Below are 17071 nucleotides of genomic sequence, written 5' to 3'. Positions count from 1 at the left end.
CTTGGATATGTCTTTATCTGCAGCATGAAAACAGACTCATACAGTAAATTGGTACCAGTAGAGTGGGGCGTTGCTGAAAAGATACCCAAAAATGTGGAAGCAACTTTGGAACTGGGTAACAGGCAGCAGCTGGAACAGTTTGGAGGGCTCAGAAGAAGACAGGAAAATGTGGGAATATTTGGAACCTCTTAGAGATTTGTTGAATGGCTTTAACAAAAATGCCGATAGTGATATGAACAATAACGTCCAGGATGAGGTGGTCTCAGAGGGACATGAGGAACTTGTTGGGAATTGCCGCAAAGGTGACTCTTGCTATGGTTTAGCAAAGAGACTGGTGGAATTTTGCCCCTGCCCTAGACATTTGTGGAACTTTTAACTTGAGGGAGATGATTTAGGGTATCTGGTGAAAGAAATTTCTAACCAGAAAAGCATTCAAGAAGTGACTTTAAATGTACCGTTAAAGGCATTCAGTTTTAAAAGGAAAACAGGCATAAAAGTTAGGAAAATTTGCAGCCTGATGATGCAATAGAAAAGAAAAACCCATTTTTTGAGGAGAAGTTCAAGTCACTGCAGAAATTTGCATAAGTAGCAAGGAGCCTAATGTTAATCCCCAAGACCATGGGGAAAATGTCTCCAGGCCATGTCAGAGACCTTCACGGAAGTCCCTCCCATTATAGACCCAGAGGTGCAGGAGGAAAAAGTGGTTTCATGCGCCAGGCCCAGGATCCCTGTGCTATGTGCAGCCTAGGGATTTGGTGCCCTGTGTCTCAGCTGCTTCAGCCATGGCAGAAAGGGGCCAACAAGCAGCTTAGGCTGTGGCTTCAGAGGGTGAGCCCCAAGCCTTGGCAGCAGTGGTGTTGAGCCTGCAAGTGCGCAGAAGTCAAGAATTGAGATTTGGGAACCTCTGCCTAGATTTCAGAAGATGTATGGAAATGCCTGGATGCCCAGGCAAAAGTTTGCTGCAGGGGTGGCGCTCTCATGGAGAACCTCTGCTAGGGCAGTGTGGAAGGAAAATGTGGGGTTGGAGCCCCCACACAGAGTCCCTACTGGGGCACTGCCTAAGTAAAGCTGTGAGAAGAGGGCCGCCATCGTCAAGCCCTAGAATGGCAGATCCACCAACAGCTTGCACCGTACACCTGGAAAAGCCACAGACACTCAACAATAGCCCATGAAAGCAGGCGGGAGGGAGATACCTTGCATAGCCACAGGAGTGGAGCTACCTAGGATGTGAGACCTGGAGTCAAAGGAGATCATTTTGGAGCTTTAAAATTTGACTGCCCTGCTGGATTTCAGACTTGCATGGGCCCTGCAACCCCTTTGTTTTGGCCAATTTCTCCCATTTGGAATGGCTGTATTTACCCAATACCTGTACCCCCATTGGATCTAGGAAGTAACTAGCTTGCTTTTGATTTTACAGGCTCGTAGGCAGAAAGGACTTGCCTTGTCTCAGATGAGACTTTGGACCGTGGACTTTGGGGTGAATGCTGAAATGAGTTTAGACTTTGGGGAACTGTTGGGAAGGCATGATTGGTTTTGAAATATAAGGACATGAAATTTGGAAGGGCTGGGGCAGAATGATATAGTTTGGCTGTGTCCCCATTCAAATCTCAACTTGAATTATGTCTCCCAGAATTCCCATGTGTTGTGGGAGGGACCCAGGAGAGGTAATGGAATCATGGGGTTGGTCTTTCCCATGCTATTCTCGTGATAGTGAGTAAGTCTCACGAGATCTGATGGGTTTATCAGGGTTTTCTGCTTTTGCTTCTTCCTCATTTTCTTTTGTTGCCATGATGTAAGAAGTGCCTTTCACCTCCTGCCATGATTCTGAGGCCTCCCCAGCCTTGTGGAACTGTAAGTCCACTTAAACCTCTTTTTCTTCCCAGTCTTGGGTATGTCTTTATCAGCAGCATGAAGACGGACTAATACACTCCTCTTGTCTATTATTTTTTATTAACCTTAAACACCAGTTTTCTCTTCTTCTTAGATCACAGGGATGCTAGTATATAAGCATGTTACAGCTTTTGAATTTGTATCTACCCAATTGAGGAGACTAGCCTAGACTGAACAAGAATCTCTCAGCCTCACTTCCATATTCTCCAAAGAAAGGTCCAGACAACTGTCTTAGGGGCAGGCAGGGTCATGTTGTATATGTACGGCTTGTGGAGCTGGTGGGCTGAGGAATTCAGAGGACCTTGGGGAACTTTGCAGACACCATGAAGGAATCTACAGTTACTATCATTAGCCCGGTCTTGGGGTGGGTGGAACAGGCTGTCTTTATCAGGTAAGCTCTATTGTGCTTTCCTCCTTAGAATATCCTATCTGGGCTCAATTCATTTTGGTCAAGGATTTTCTAAGAATACCTAGAAGAGAGCAAATGTTTGCAGGACTAATGGAATTCCAAGGAAATAGGACTATATGGGAAAGTCTGAAACTGATTCTAACACCTGAACTTTGGATTTAGTGGCAATTTTTATTTTATTTTAATTTTTTTACTTTGTTTATGTATTTATTTATTTTTAATTATGGTTAAAGTTCTAGGGTACATGTGCACAATGTGCAGTTTTGTTACATAGGTATACATGTGCTATGTTGGTTTGCTGCACCCATTAACTTGTCATTTACATTAGGTATTTCTCCTAATGCTATCCCTCCCCCTGCCCTCCACCCCCTGACAGACCCCCATGTGTGATGTTCCCCACCCTGTGTACAAGTGTTCTCATTGTTCAGTTCCCACCTATGGGTGAGAACATGTGGTGTTTGGTTTTCTGTCCTTGTGATAGTTTGCTCAGAATGATGGTTTCCAGCTTCATTCATGTCCCTGCAAAGGACATGAACTCATCCTTTTTTATGGCTGCATAGTATTCTATGGTGTATATGTGTCACATTTTCTTAATCCAGTCTATCATTGATGAACATTTGGATTAGTTCCAAGTTTTTGCTATTGTGAATAGTTCTGCAATAAACATATGTGTGCATGTGTCTTTACAGTAGCATGATTTATAATCCTTTGGTTGTATACCCAGTAATGGGATGGCTGGGTCAAATGGTATTTCTAGTTCCAGATCCTTGAGGAATCACCACACTGTCTTCCACAATGGTTGAAGTAGTTTACACTCCCACAAACAGTGTAAAATCATTCCTATTTCTCCACATCCTCTCCAGCATCTATTGTTTCCTGACTGTTTAATGATCACCATCCTAACTGGTATGTGATGATATTTTACTGTGGTTTTTATTTGCATTTTTCTGATGATTAGTGATGATGAGCATTTTTTCATGTGTCTGTTGGCTGCATAAGTGTCTTCTTTTGAGTAGAGTCTGTTCATATCCTTTGTTCACTTTTTGATGGGGTTGTTTGTTTTTTTCTTGTACATTTGTTTAAGTTATTTGTAAATTCTGGATATTAGCCCTTTGTCAGATGGGTAGATTGCAAAAATGTTCTCCCATTCTGTAGGTTGCCTGTTCACTCTGATGGTAGTTTCTTTTGCTGTGCAGAAGCTCTTTAGTTTAATTAGATCCCATTTGTCTATTTTGGCTTTTGTGGTGGCAAATTTTGTTAAGGACATACCTCTTTGCTCTGTTTACCTTAATTCTTCTCCCTCCAACTAGGGCTGCCACATTTTACATGTGTCTAGGGTTATGTATGTTCTATGCAATGTTGAGGAGACACTTACACTAAAAAATTATTTACTGTTTGTCTGGAATTTCAATTTATCTAGTATCCAGTATTTTATCTGGTAATTCTATTCCCAGCCCCATTAATTATAAGTGGAGAGGAAGGTTTGAATAAATTGAAATATGTTAATTATACTTTTTGAGGTTCTAGTGTTTTGGCACCCCTCAATTAAACTAGTGTGCTTGGGTGTTAAATTATAAATCACTTATTGCCTTGGTGCATATTGCTGGAAGGCAGGAGGGATGGCAATGCAAAAAAGGCAGTAATAATCAGAACTGAGACTGAACATTTCAGTGTACCCATTTCTACCTAAAACCTAAACAAATCAACCCTGAGAAACCTCACTTGGTTATGTCTAATATTTTAACATCAGAGATTTATTCCCTTGACTGAAAGTTTTCTGTATCCTGGTAAGATGAACAAATTCCTAGAAAGAAGAGCAACAAGTGGCATCAGGCATTTCACAGCTTATCAGAGTCTTCCTATGAACAAACGGTACAGCTTCAATTGCTTTCTCCCCCACCCACAACTCAGTCAAAACTAACTGCTTTCCCTCCTACATTTCCATAAGTTTATTTATTCATTTTACAAATCTTTATTGAGCATGTGCTATGCTACTGAAGTTTTGTTAAGCACTAAGTAAAGAATAATGCCCAAGACATTCCTGCCCTCAGCGATCAGAGTCCTCAGCATTATACATTATAGTGGGTATTTTTTTGCCTACCCACAGGCTAAGGGCTTCTTGAACTGGAGACCATGCTTTGCTCACCTCTGTACCCTTGGTTTCTAGCATAGCATCTCATACAATTGCCAAATTGATACCTGGAGTAAGAGAAAGAGACTCCAGAAAGTGTAACTGGATGACCTGAAGATACTTTTTCTGCCCTGTTAGAAACAAGAGTTCTGAGTCACAAGGGAAAGGAGCACTCAAACAAAGGATTTCTCAGCAAGGCAAATTTACTTCTGCAGAAGGGTGCTGCTTGCACTTCTGGCCACTGCGAGAGCACACCGAACAAAGGATGGAAGGGGTTTTTATGCCTAATGCAGTTAGTCCCTGCTTCTGTGTCCTGTCTCCATTGGCTGGAGTTGGACTGCACAGTCTAAACTGACCCGATTGGCTACTGTCTAAAATTGAGTATGGCTAATTAGGCCATAATTACATAATTACATACATATAATTACATAAATAATTACATACATAATTAGGGAAGAGAGAGGTTGTCCTTTATGGTACAAGACATGTTTGGGCATGTCAGGGTGTGGCAAAGGCGGGAAGGGTAGTTTTGGTGGGAAGAGCTCTTTTGGTGAGAGGGGCAGTATACAGAATGGGTAGCTAGGAGTAAAAGAGGGCTCTTTCCAAATAAGGAAGAGATGTGAGTTACAGATTGGGACTGGTGGGAGAAGTCATTTACAGAGCAGGTAGCTTAGGAGAAGGGACAAGGAAGTTGATCTCAAGAACAAAGAACAAGAAAGTCAGAAATTAAACCTTTGAAGAGGAACTTACTTAAGGAACTTATCTGACAGCCCCATTCATGAATTCCTGATAGGCTGACCTTTTCAAGGGAGTTGGCTGCCAATCAATCCCACATCTCAGCCCATAGTTCCTCTATGTATTCAGGGAGATGCTGAATTTCCTTGCTTATAGTGTACTAGTGCTGGGGACAATAACATGTGTATGCATGTGCATGTGGGTGGGGGAAGGTGTACACTGTCGATGAAAAGAGTCAAACTCTGTAAAATCTTTGAAGAGATTTATTCTGAGCCAAATATGAGTGAGCATGGCTTGTGACACTACCCTCAGCGGGTCCTGTGACCCAGGTGGTTGGGGTGCAACTTGGTTGCATGTTAGGGAGACAGGAGACTTCAATCGAATGCACTTAAGATGTACATTGGTTCAGTCCAGAAAGGCAGGACAACTCGGGGGTAGGGGGACTTTCAGGTTGTAGGTAGATTTTAAATTTTCTGGTTGACAATTGGTTGAGTTTAAAGAACTGGGGTCAACAGAAAGGAATTGTCTAGGTTGTGATAAGAGATTGTAGAGACCAAAGTTTTATCATGCAGATGAAGTCTCCAGGTAGCAGGCTTTAGAGAGAATAGATTGTAAATGCTTGTTATCAGACTTAAGGTCTGTGTTGATTTTAATGCAGGAGAGGTATAATGAAACCTGTGTGACCCCCATTTGCTGTCATGGTCTGAACCAGTCTCTCAGGTTAAATTTTAAGAGTGCCCTGGCCAAAGAGAAAGTCCATTCAGATGGTTGTGGGGCCTTAGAAGTTTATTTTTGGTTTACAACAGAAGCAAAGTGAAGAGTTTCTAGGGGGAAAAAAGCAATTATTTTCAATGCAAGATTTGGACTTCTGTTTTCTATGGCCCAGAAGCTATCTCAGAAAGCATCTGGGGACTGAGACATGGCTCGGAGTGGCATTTTGCCAAGTATTGCATTTGCTTTAACACAGGAAAAGGCATTTCACCCTTTCCAAAGGCGTTGACGGCCTCTCTGATTTCCAAGGAGAGTTCTGCACGCTTGTGATAGTTTGACTCCTTCCCTTGAGATACTCCCTTCTCCATCAAAGCATCATGAACTTCTGGAGCTGGAGGGAACTTTGGACAAAGAAAGGCTACCCCTTTTATTTAGCTGATCAGGTTAAAAGGGTTTAGGGGGTGAGGTTACTTGCCTGAGGCCATATAGGAAATTAATTATTTGATTCTTAGTTCACTACTTCGTCATCTCCAGCAATAGTTCATAAACTGTTAAATTGTTTTTCTGGGTAACACAATCCTTTTTTTCAGATCAATCATATGATCAATACATATATACACATTCCTATGCATAGACACATGGGTATACACGTGTGAGCACACACATGCAGATAAATAAGGAAGGAGCAGCTCTGACCAAAGTAGGGGTAGTGGCTAGATCTACCCTTGGTTTTCCTTTCACCCACTTTGGAATTCTCCACAGAATCATGGGCTATGGCCCAATTAGATAACCACTTCATCACCCCATATTATATCTTAAATCTGATGCTGTAACTTTTTTCACAAGAAATCTAATAGATTTCTGGCCATCATCATTCTAATATGTGAGAGTATACCAAGCTTATTCCATTTTGTCTCTAAAGCAACTCAGAAATCTGGTGCGGGGGAGAAACTACAGACAGGAAGATGTCTAATACAGTTTGGGAACCAAGGGGGTGATGGGAAAAACTGTCATCCCCCAGCCTAGCTGCAGGATGGAGAGAGCTCGATCAGTGTCTCTGCACCCACCCACTGCTTTTCAGCAGGAGCACAATCTAGTTTTCTTCCTCCGTGTTTTGTGTTTTTACACTTAGATTTATGAAAGATAGAATCATCAAGTGCATTTTAACATAAAAAGATTTTCCCCCAAAGGTACAAATCAAATACAACTATTCCTACCACTTGTTAGTGATAAGGAAGATGGAGGAAGACATAAGATGCTCACAATGATGTAAACTTTTAGAGTATCTTTCCCATGAGTGCGGGACACAGCACTATGTATTGGATGATTACATCTCTGGACAGACTCCTTTATCATCCATAGACTCAGGCAGAAATTTCACCTTTTCTTTGCAGTTTCCTAGATCCTGTCTAATCCAACAAAGATGGTGGATCCCCTTGACTTCAGACATTGAACTTTTCAGTCTGTTAAAAAGTAAGTTACTATTATGTAGATGACTATCAGTATAATAGAGTCAGAGAGAGGGAGAAAGATGCTCCTTGGAAGACATTGTTTATGTCCTCCCCAGGCGCTGAGCCTTTCCTATTAAGCTAACAGATGGGCTCATCTTGCTTTTCAGCCTTCCCCTGGGCTTGGTATCTGCAGGATTTTTATGATTATAACAGATATTTACATGTTTAAAGGGAATGTCCCTTTAGCTAAAATACAATGGAAGGGGCCTAAGTGTAGCAAAGCTCTCAGTCTGTGATGGAGAGTTGGTAAGGCCATCCAAAGCATTTTTGCATTTAGGTTCTGCCTTTGTCCTTGAGGTTTTCTCAGATGATGCCAAGAATTTTTAGGCAACCACTTTAAAAATAAAAACCATCGCCTTTTAAATACACACAACTCTAATCCTAAGGCCAGAGCAATTGTTTGCCACCAGAGATCTTTTCTCCTGTAAGATCTCTGCTTTACAGTGCCCTTGTATCTTGTTGATTTAAGGGCAGTTTTCTTTTAACATTTGATACATATTTGTGGTTCTAACCTCATGACCAAAAAAAGCAAAAATATTTCTGCAAATGTTTCTTAAATCACAGATGAGTTGTTAATTTTTATTTTCTGAGAAACAAAAAGAGAATATTCTATTGCAACTGAAGAAACTCCAGTAACAGCAAATTCTACTTTATTTAGCATCTTTAGAACTTGTGTGCAATGAATAATTAAATAGCAATGTATCTTGAAGATACATTCATTCAATTGCAAGTGTTCAGTAGTTGTGTTCCTTTCCATGTTACAACCCTGCAACCTTTGTCTACTTGTTTTACCTGTGCAGGAGGCTCAACTGCAGATAGTTTATGTGAGCATTCAGAATTTCACATTTCTGCTGATCCCTTTTGTAAATAGGACTTCTGGATATATTGGGGTACTCAGCGATGACCTTATGATCTCTGTCCATGTGTTCTGGCTGAGTACCCAAATTCTTTGAGAGTTGGTAAATTCTCTTGCCTTCCTTGTGTGACCATTGAAGTAAATGCTCCCACTCTCACCCTCCACTGACTTCTGAACTAGGGACAATACATCTCCAAGTTCCTTCAGTGAGGCCTGCAGGAGAAAGTGGCAGAAAAAAGTCCAGTTCTTGGCCCAGCTGATATAGACGGGAGGCAAGGAAATGCTGGGTAGAAGAGAGCGGTTCCCTAGCAAAGGCCCCACTCTCAAGACTGGAAACCCCCGGCCCTAAATGGGAACAGGCATTCTTGTTTATGTGCACAATTGTTGTCTTTTCCAAGACCACTCTGGCCCACCATGACCCTATCCCATGCCTATGTAAACCCCAAACTCCATTGCAGAGCAGCACAGCAGAGAAGAGAACACAAGGAGTGTCTGAACATCGAGAGGAGTTTCGCTGGGGACGGTTAGAGAGGAGACTGGCCATGGGATGACCAACTCCAGGGGCAGATCATCTTCCCACTCCATCCCCTTTCCAGCTCTCCATCCATCCCACTGAGAGCCACTCCATCACTCAATAAAATACCTGCATTCACCATCCTTTGTTTGTGCGACCTGATTTTTCTTGGATGGTGGACAAGGACCTTGGTACCAATAAGGCAGGGTGTAAAAGGCTGTAATTAGAAATTAGCTATCTATGGATGGAAATTTCTAAAAGAGCATTAATTGTAACACACCCCTGTATGCTACCATGGGGCTGCAGCCCAAAAGTGCTCACCCTGGCTCTTGCACCTGCCCCTCTGCCTGTTCCTCCTCCCATAAGAGGTTTGAGCCTGCAACAGTTGAGCAAATGAGCAGCACCTCTGTTGCAAGTCCCATGAGGGGGTCAGGGAACTCTACATTTCACCACTTTTTGTTACTGAATTTCGCTTTTCCCACCTCCCTCTCTGTAACAGTTGCCTTTCCTCCATTCTCACACTCATCCCCAATCCTGTGTCTGTGTGCACGTGTTCTTTCCAGCTTGTGTTAAAAAAATCATATAGTAGGCTTGAGATCGCTATTCTTAGAATAGCTTGCTTGCAAGCTTGACTCTTGTCTGGTGTCTGGGAACTTGTTTAAAGGGAATGTCCCTTTAGCTAAAATGCAAAGGAAGGGACATAAGTGTAGTTCTCATCATTTCCTCATTCCTTCCCTGTGCCTAAATTGTTTGTGCAAACAATGTGGTTTATGCTGCACACTTACATTCCCTCTGGGAGCCTGGAATTTTGGTCTGGGCCAAGTAGAGGGTACCTACATAAGCAACCCCTAATGAGAACCCTGGGTGATGAGTCTCCAGTGAGCCTCCCTAGTAGACAGCCTTTCACATATATTGTCACAATTTGATACTGGAGGAATTAAGCATAGAGAAAATGTGGCTCCACTGGGAGACGACTCTTAGAAGCATGTTCCTGGTTTCTTCTGGACTTTGCCCATGTGCCTTTTTCCTTTGCTAAGTTTGATTTGTATCTTTTCAGCATAATACATCATGGCTTTGAGTACTAAATCTTCTGACCAAACCTGGGATGGTCTTGGGGACCTCTGTTACTTCAAACATATTGCTTCCTCAGCTTGAGGCTTCTTACTCTCCAGTTGGGCATCTGTCAATGCATTGAGGATGTTCTGACAGTTGTCATGATGCAAGGTCTCACTGCAGGTCATATGGCAGAAACATTGCCCTCATCTTACTCCTTTTGCTTATTTTTTTTTTTTTTATTGAAGTGTGATTTACATAAGAGATGTTTGGATCCTCTTGTTTAACTTCTGCACTGTATCTCTACAAAAACCAGCACCCATTGGGCAGGTGTTGATGGGGTTGATGTACCAAAGCTAAATCCTGGGGCCTGTAGCTGGAATTGCAGTAGAGGCCAAATGAAGTATGTTTGCAACAGGTTGAGAGAGTCCCCATGATGGTTAATTTTATATATCAACTTGCCTAGGCAACAGGGTGCCCAGATATTTGGTTAGACATGGTTCTGGGTTTGTCTGTGAGGGTGTTTCTGGAGGAGATTACCACTCGAATGGGTACACTGAGTAAAGCAGATTGCTCTCCCTAATGTAAGTGGCCCTCATCCAATCAGTTGAAAGCCTGAATAGAACAAAAGGTTGACCTTTGATATGGTTTGGTTGTGTCCCCACCCAAAATCTCAACTTGAATTGTATCTCCCAGGATTCCCACATGCTGTGGGAGGGACCCAGGGGGGAGGTAATGGAATAATGAGGGCCAGTCTTTCCCATGCTATTCTCATGATAGTGAATAAGTCTCATGAGATCTGATGGCTTTATCAGCATTTTCTGCTTTGCTTCTTCCTCATTTTCTTTTGCCATCACCATGTAAGAACTGCCCTTCACCTCCTGAGGCCTCCCCAGCCATGTGGAAATGTAAGTCCGATTAAACCTCTTTTTCTCCCCAGTCTTGGGCATGTCTTTATCAGCAGCATGAAAATAGACTAATACAATAAGTTGGTACCAGGAGTGGGGTGTTGCTGAAAAGATACCTGAAAATGTGGAAGTGACTTTGGAACTGATGAACAGGCAGAAATTTGAACAGTTTGAAGGGCTGAAAGGAAGATAGGAAAATGTGGAAAAGTTTGGAACTTCTCAGAGACTTGTTAAATAGCTTTGCCCAAAATGCTGATAGCAATATTCTCCCAATTTCTCCATTGGGAACTGGAGCAAAGGTGACTCTTGTTATGTTTTAGCAAAGAGACTGGTGGCATTTTGCCTCTGACCTAGACATTTGTAGAACTTTGAGCTTGAGAGGGATGATTGAGGGTTTCAATCAATTTCTAAGTAGATTGAAATAAATTTCTAAGTAGCAAAGCTTTCAAGAGGTACCTTGGGTGCTGTTAAAGGCATTCAGTTTTATAAGGGAAGCAGAGCATATATGTCTGGAAAATTTGCAGCCTGAATATGCGATAGAAAAGAAAAGCCCATTTTCTGGGAAGAAATTCAAGCCAGCTGTAGAAATTTGCATAAATAGCCAGGAGCCTAATGTTAATCTGTGGGGAAAATGTCTCCAGACCATGTCAGAGACCTTCACGGCAGCCCCTCCCATCACATTTTCAGAGGCCTAGGATGAAAAAGTGGTTTTGTGGGCTGGGCCCAGGGTCCCCATGCTGTGTGCAGCCTAGGGATTTGGCGCCCTGTGTCCTAGCTGCTCCAGCCATTGCCAAAAGGGGTCACAGCTTAGGCTGTGGCTTCAGAGGGTGGAAGTCGCAAGCCTTGGCAGCTTCCACGTGGTGTTGAACCTGTGGGTACACAGAAGTCAAGAACTGAGGTTTGGGAACCTCTGCCTAGATTTCAGAAAATGTATGGAAATGCCTGGATGCCCAGGCAAAAATTTGCTGCAGGGGCAGGGCCCTCATGGAGAACCTCTGCTGGGACAGTATGGAAGGAAAATGTGGGGTTGGAGCCCCTATACAGAGTTCCTACTGGGGCACTGCCTAGTGGAGCTGTGAGAAGAGGGCCACCGTCCTCCAGGCCCCAGAATGGTAGATCCACCGACAGTTTGCACTTTGAACCTAGAAAAGACACAGACATTCAACACCAGCCCGTGAAAGCAGCCAGGAGGGAGGTGTACCCTGCAAAGTTATGGGGTGGAGTTGCCCAAGACCATGGGAACCCACCTCTTGAATCAGTGTAACCTGGATGTGAGACCTGGAGTCAAAGGAGATCATTTTAGAGCTTTAAAATTTGACTGCCTTGCTGGATTTTGGACTTACATGGATCCTGTAACCCCTTTGCTTTGGCCAATTTCTCCCATTTGGAATGGCTGTATATACCCAATACCTACCTGTACCCCCATTGTATCTAGGAAGTAACTAGCTTGCTTTTGATTTTACAGGCTCATATGCAGAAGGGACTTGCCTTGTCTCAGATGAGACTTTGGACTGTGGACTTTTGGGTTAATGCTGAAATGAGTTAAGACTTTGGGGGTCTGTTGGGAAGACATGATTGGTTTTGAAATGTGAGTACATGAGATTTGGAGGGGCCGAGGGCAGAATGATATGGTGTGACTGTGTCATCATTCAAATCTTAACTTGTTGTATCTCCCATAATTCCCACATGTTGTGGGAGGGACCCAGGGGGAGGTTATGGAATTATGGGGGCCGATCTTTCCCATGCTAGTTTTGTGATGGTGAATAAGTCTCACAAAATCTGATGGGTTTATCAGGGTTTTCTGCTTTTGCTTCTTCCTCATTTTCTCTTGCTGCTGCGATGTAAGAAGTGCTTTCACCTCCTGCCATGATTCTGAGGCCTCCCCAGCCATGTGGAACTGTAAGTCCAATTAAACCTGTTTTTCTTCCCAGCCCCAGGTATGTCTTTATCAGCAGCATGAAAGTGGACTAATACACTGCTCTTGTCTATTTTTTGTTTTTTGGAGACAGTCTTGCTTTGTCACCAGGCTGGAGTGCAGTGGCGTGATCTTGGCTCAGTGCAACTTCTGCCTCCCAGGTTCAAGGAATTCTCCTGCCTCAGCCTCCTGAGTAGCTGGGACTAGAGATGCATGCCACCATGCCCAACTTATTTTTGTATTTTCAGTAGAGATGGGGTTTCACCATGTTGGCCAGGATGGTCTTGATGTCTTGACCTTGTGATCCACCCACCTCGGCCTCCCAAAGTGCTGGGATTACAGGCGTGAGCCATCATACCTGGCCATCTCTTATTTTTTGTTAACCCCGAGCACTGGCTTTCTCTTCTTAGATTACAGGGATGCCAGAATACAGCCATGTTACAGCTTTTGAATTTGTATCTACCCCATTGAGGAGACTAGCCTAGACTGAACAAGAATCTCTCAGCCTCAATTCCATGTTCCCCAAAGAAAGGGCCAGACAACTGTGACTTAGGGGCAGGGTCATGTTGTATAAATATGGCTTGTGGAGCTGGTGGGCTGAGGAATTCAAAGGACTTGCGGGAGCTTTGCAGACACTATGAAGGGGTCTATAGTTACGATAATCAGCCTGGCTTTGGAGTGGGTAGAACAGGCTGTCTTTATCAGTAAGCTCTATTGTGCTTTCTTCCTTAGAATATCCTATCTGGGCTCAATTCATTTTGGTCAAGGATTTCACAAGACTACCCAGAAGAGAGTTATAGACGTGGCCTACCCTCATTTATCTTTCATAAATGTTGGCACAATGCTTCAGCTGCTGTTGGTGAAGACATTGGGGGACAATGTGCTTATGAGTGTTGTGCAATTGTTTGAGAAAGAAAAAGTTACATGATAGTATGGAAATGTACAGCAATACCACCCTCTGGAAAGGTTTATCCCTGCCTTTCTGTCTGCTTTTTCCTTAGTCTTCTCCCTGCATTTTTCCCTTCCATATTGTTGCTTACACTTCTCTCTGGTTCTCAAGCTTTAGGGCGCGTGTACATGGGAAGTGTACTGAAGTACAGATTTCCAGGCCAAGACTGGAAATTTTTTCCAGAAATCCTCTCAGAATTTCTGACTCAGGAAGTATAAGATGAGGTCTACTGATTTGGATTTTTAATAAGATCCCAGGTGATTCTGAAGTGTCTTTCCGAGGACCACACTATCAAGCTCGAGCTCCCTGCCTCCCAGTCTAGCCAAACATGTCTACAAACAAGTCTAGCCCTTGGACTTGGTATGGGAAATCAGGGACTGGCCGTGGGTGGCATCTGAACCTTGACTTAATGGAAAATCAGAGCAGTTCCTCTGGATTTCTTTTGATTTTGAGAAATCAGCTGAGCAATGTAGATAATATTCCTGGGGCCTAGATGGTTCATTCATTCATTTTGACTATTGTCTCCTGAGAAGCAGGACTGAAGCAAAAAATTAGAAGGCTTTGTCTCTAAGACTTACAGTTACTGGGTGAACTCTAATCCCACTCTGGGTGATAAGCGATAAAATAAATAGACCTTGAAAGTAGATAAGCAACAATTCAAGCCTCTTTGTTAATATCACCAGATGAGAAAACATTTAAAATTGATGAAAATGAGATGGAAATCCCAAGAAGGGAGAACAGTATGAATTGCAGGTAGCAAGGGAGTAAGGATTGAGATAAGACAATTTTTTCAACGTTGCTGATTTAATGTGCAAGATTTTTAAACAGAGAGATATCAAATTGTCTCTGGCATCAAAATTAATAAGTAAGATATTTCATGTACCGAGGGCACTTTGTGGTTACCCCCTGTGGCATTTGCTTTGTCAGGAATTCCACTATTGGAATTCTTGGCATAAAAAAAGGACCATCTCACAAAGACATTAAACAATTAGCTCAAGAGAGAAAGAATGTAGCTAAAATAAAGTATTTATTATAACATTGACACTACATTGACACTTGATGCTTCCTGGAATAATCAAGCGAGAGGCCAGAAAGTGATTTTAGTGTTTATCATTCAAGTTTCCAGGCTTGAGTTTGCAAAACGGGCACTCTGTAGTAATCTGTCCAACAGAAGTAGGAGGTAAGCTACAAATTCAAGCCAAAGATTTTCAATTTTCTCATAGTCACGTTAAAGAAAGGAAAAGGAAATAGGAGAAGCTAATTAAAATATATTTTATTTAGCCCAATGTATAAAAATATCATTTGAACATGTAATCAAAGTAAAAATTATTAATTTAAGCCTTTTGTTGTAGTAATTAAAATATATTTTATTTAGCCCAATATATAAAAATGTTTCAACACGTAATCAAAGTAAAAATTATTAAGTCTTTTGTTGTACTAAGGCTGAATACTTGTGTAATTTTTTTAAGAGTTTTAAAAATTTTTTAATTTTTGTGGATACATAGGAGGTGTATATATTTATGGAGTACATAAGATACTTTGAAATAGGCACGCAATATGTAACAATCATGGCAGGACAAATGGGGTATCCATCTCCTCCAGCATTTATCCTTTGTGTTACAAACAATCCAATCATACTCTTTTAATTATTTTTAAATGTGTGATTAAATTATTTTTGACTATAGTAACCCTGTTGTGCTAGCAAATACTAGGTCTTATTCTTTCTAACTTTTTTGAACTCATTACTCATCCCTACTTCTCCCTACCCCACCACTACCCTTCCCAACCTCTGGTAACTATCTTTCTACTCTCTATCTCCATGAGCTCAATTGTTTTGATTTTTAGTTCCCATAAATAAGCTAGAACATGTCATGTTTGTCTTTCTGTGCCTGGCTTATTTCACTTAACATAATGACCTCCAGTTCTATCCATGTTGTTGCAAATGACATGATCTCATTCTTTTTTATGGCTGAATAGTACTCCATTGTGTATAAATACCACATTTTCTTTATCCATTAATCTATTGATGGACACTTGGGTTGCTTTCAAATCTTGGCTATTGTGAATACCAACTGTAATAAACATGGGAGTGAAGACATCTCTTTGATATCCTGATTTCCCTTCTTTTGGGTTTATACCTAAAAGTGAGATTGCTGGATCATATGGTAGCTTTACTTTTAGTATATTGGGGAACCTCCAAACTGTTTTCCATGGTGGTTGTACTAATTTACATTCCTACCGACAGCGTTCAAGGGTTCCCTTTCCTCCACATCTTTGCCAGCATTCATTATAGCCAGTATTTGGATAAAAGCCATTTTAACTGGGGTGAGATGATATCTCATTGTAGTTTTGATTTGTATTTCTCTGATGATCACTGATGTTGAGCATTTTTTCATATGTCTGTTTACCATTTGTACGTCTTCTTTTGATAAATGCCTATTCAGATCATTCGTCCATTTCAAAATCGGATTCTTAGGGTTTTTTTGTTTTTTGTTTTTTGTTTTTTTTTTCCTGTAGAGTTGCTTGAGCTCCTTATATATTCTGATTATTAATCGCTTGCCAGATGGGTAGTTTGTAAATATTTTATCCCATCCTGCGGGCTGTCTCTTGACTTTGTTGATTATTTCCTTTGCTGTGCAGAAGCTTTTTAACTTAATGTGATCCCGTTTGTCCATTTTTGCTATGGTTGCCTGTGCTTATAGATTACTCAAGAAATCTTTGCCCAATCCAGTTTCCAGGAGAGTTTCTAAAATGTTTTCTTGGAGTAGTTCCATAGTTCGAGGTCTTAGATTTAAGCCTTTACTGCATTTTGATTTGATTCTTGCATATGGTAAGAGATAGGGATCTGGTTTCTTTCTTCGGCATGTGGATATCCAGGTTATTCAGCACCATTTATTGAAGAGATTGTCCTTTCTCCAATGTATGCTCTTGACACCTTTGTCAAAAATGAGTTCACTGTACATGCATGGGTTTAATTCTGGGTTCTTCATTCTGCTCCACTGGCCTATATGTCTGTTTTTGTGCCAGCCAATACTGTACTATAGCTCTGTAGTATAATTTGAAGTCAGGTAATGTGATTCCTCCAGTTTTGTTCTTTTTGCTTAGCTTTGGCTATTCTGGGTCTTTTGTGGTTCCATATAAATTTTAGAATTTTTTTCTTAATTTTAGGATTTTTTTTTCTATTCTTGTGAAGAATGGCACTGGTATTTTGGTAGGGATTGCATGAAATCCGTAGATTGCTTTGGGTAGAATGAATATTTTTACAATATTGATTCTTCCAATCCACAAACATGGAATATCTTTCCATTTTTTGTGTCCTCTTTAATTTCTTGCATCAATGCTTTATACCTTATTTTTTGGAGATCTTTCACTTCTTGGTTAAGTTATTTCCTAGATATTTAATTTTATTTATAATATTGTAAACGGGGTTACTTTCTTGATTTCTTTTTCAGATTGTTCACTGTTGGCACGTAGACATGCTACTGATTT

The sequence above is a fragment of the Macaca mulatta genome, chromosome 6, assembly GCF_049350105.2.
Source record: "Macaca mulatta isolate MMU2019108-1 chromosome 6, T2T-MMU8v2.0, whole genome shotgun sequence".
NCBI classification, from domain to species: Eukaryota; Metazoa; Chordata; class Mammalia; order Primates; family Cercopithecidae; genus Macaca; species Macaca mulatta.
Note: the sequence above shows the minus strand (reverse complement) of the source record.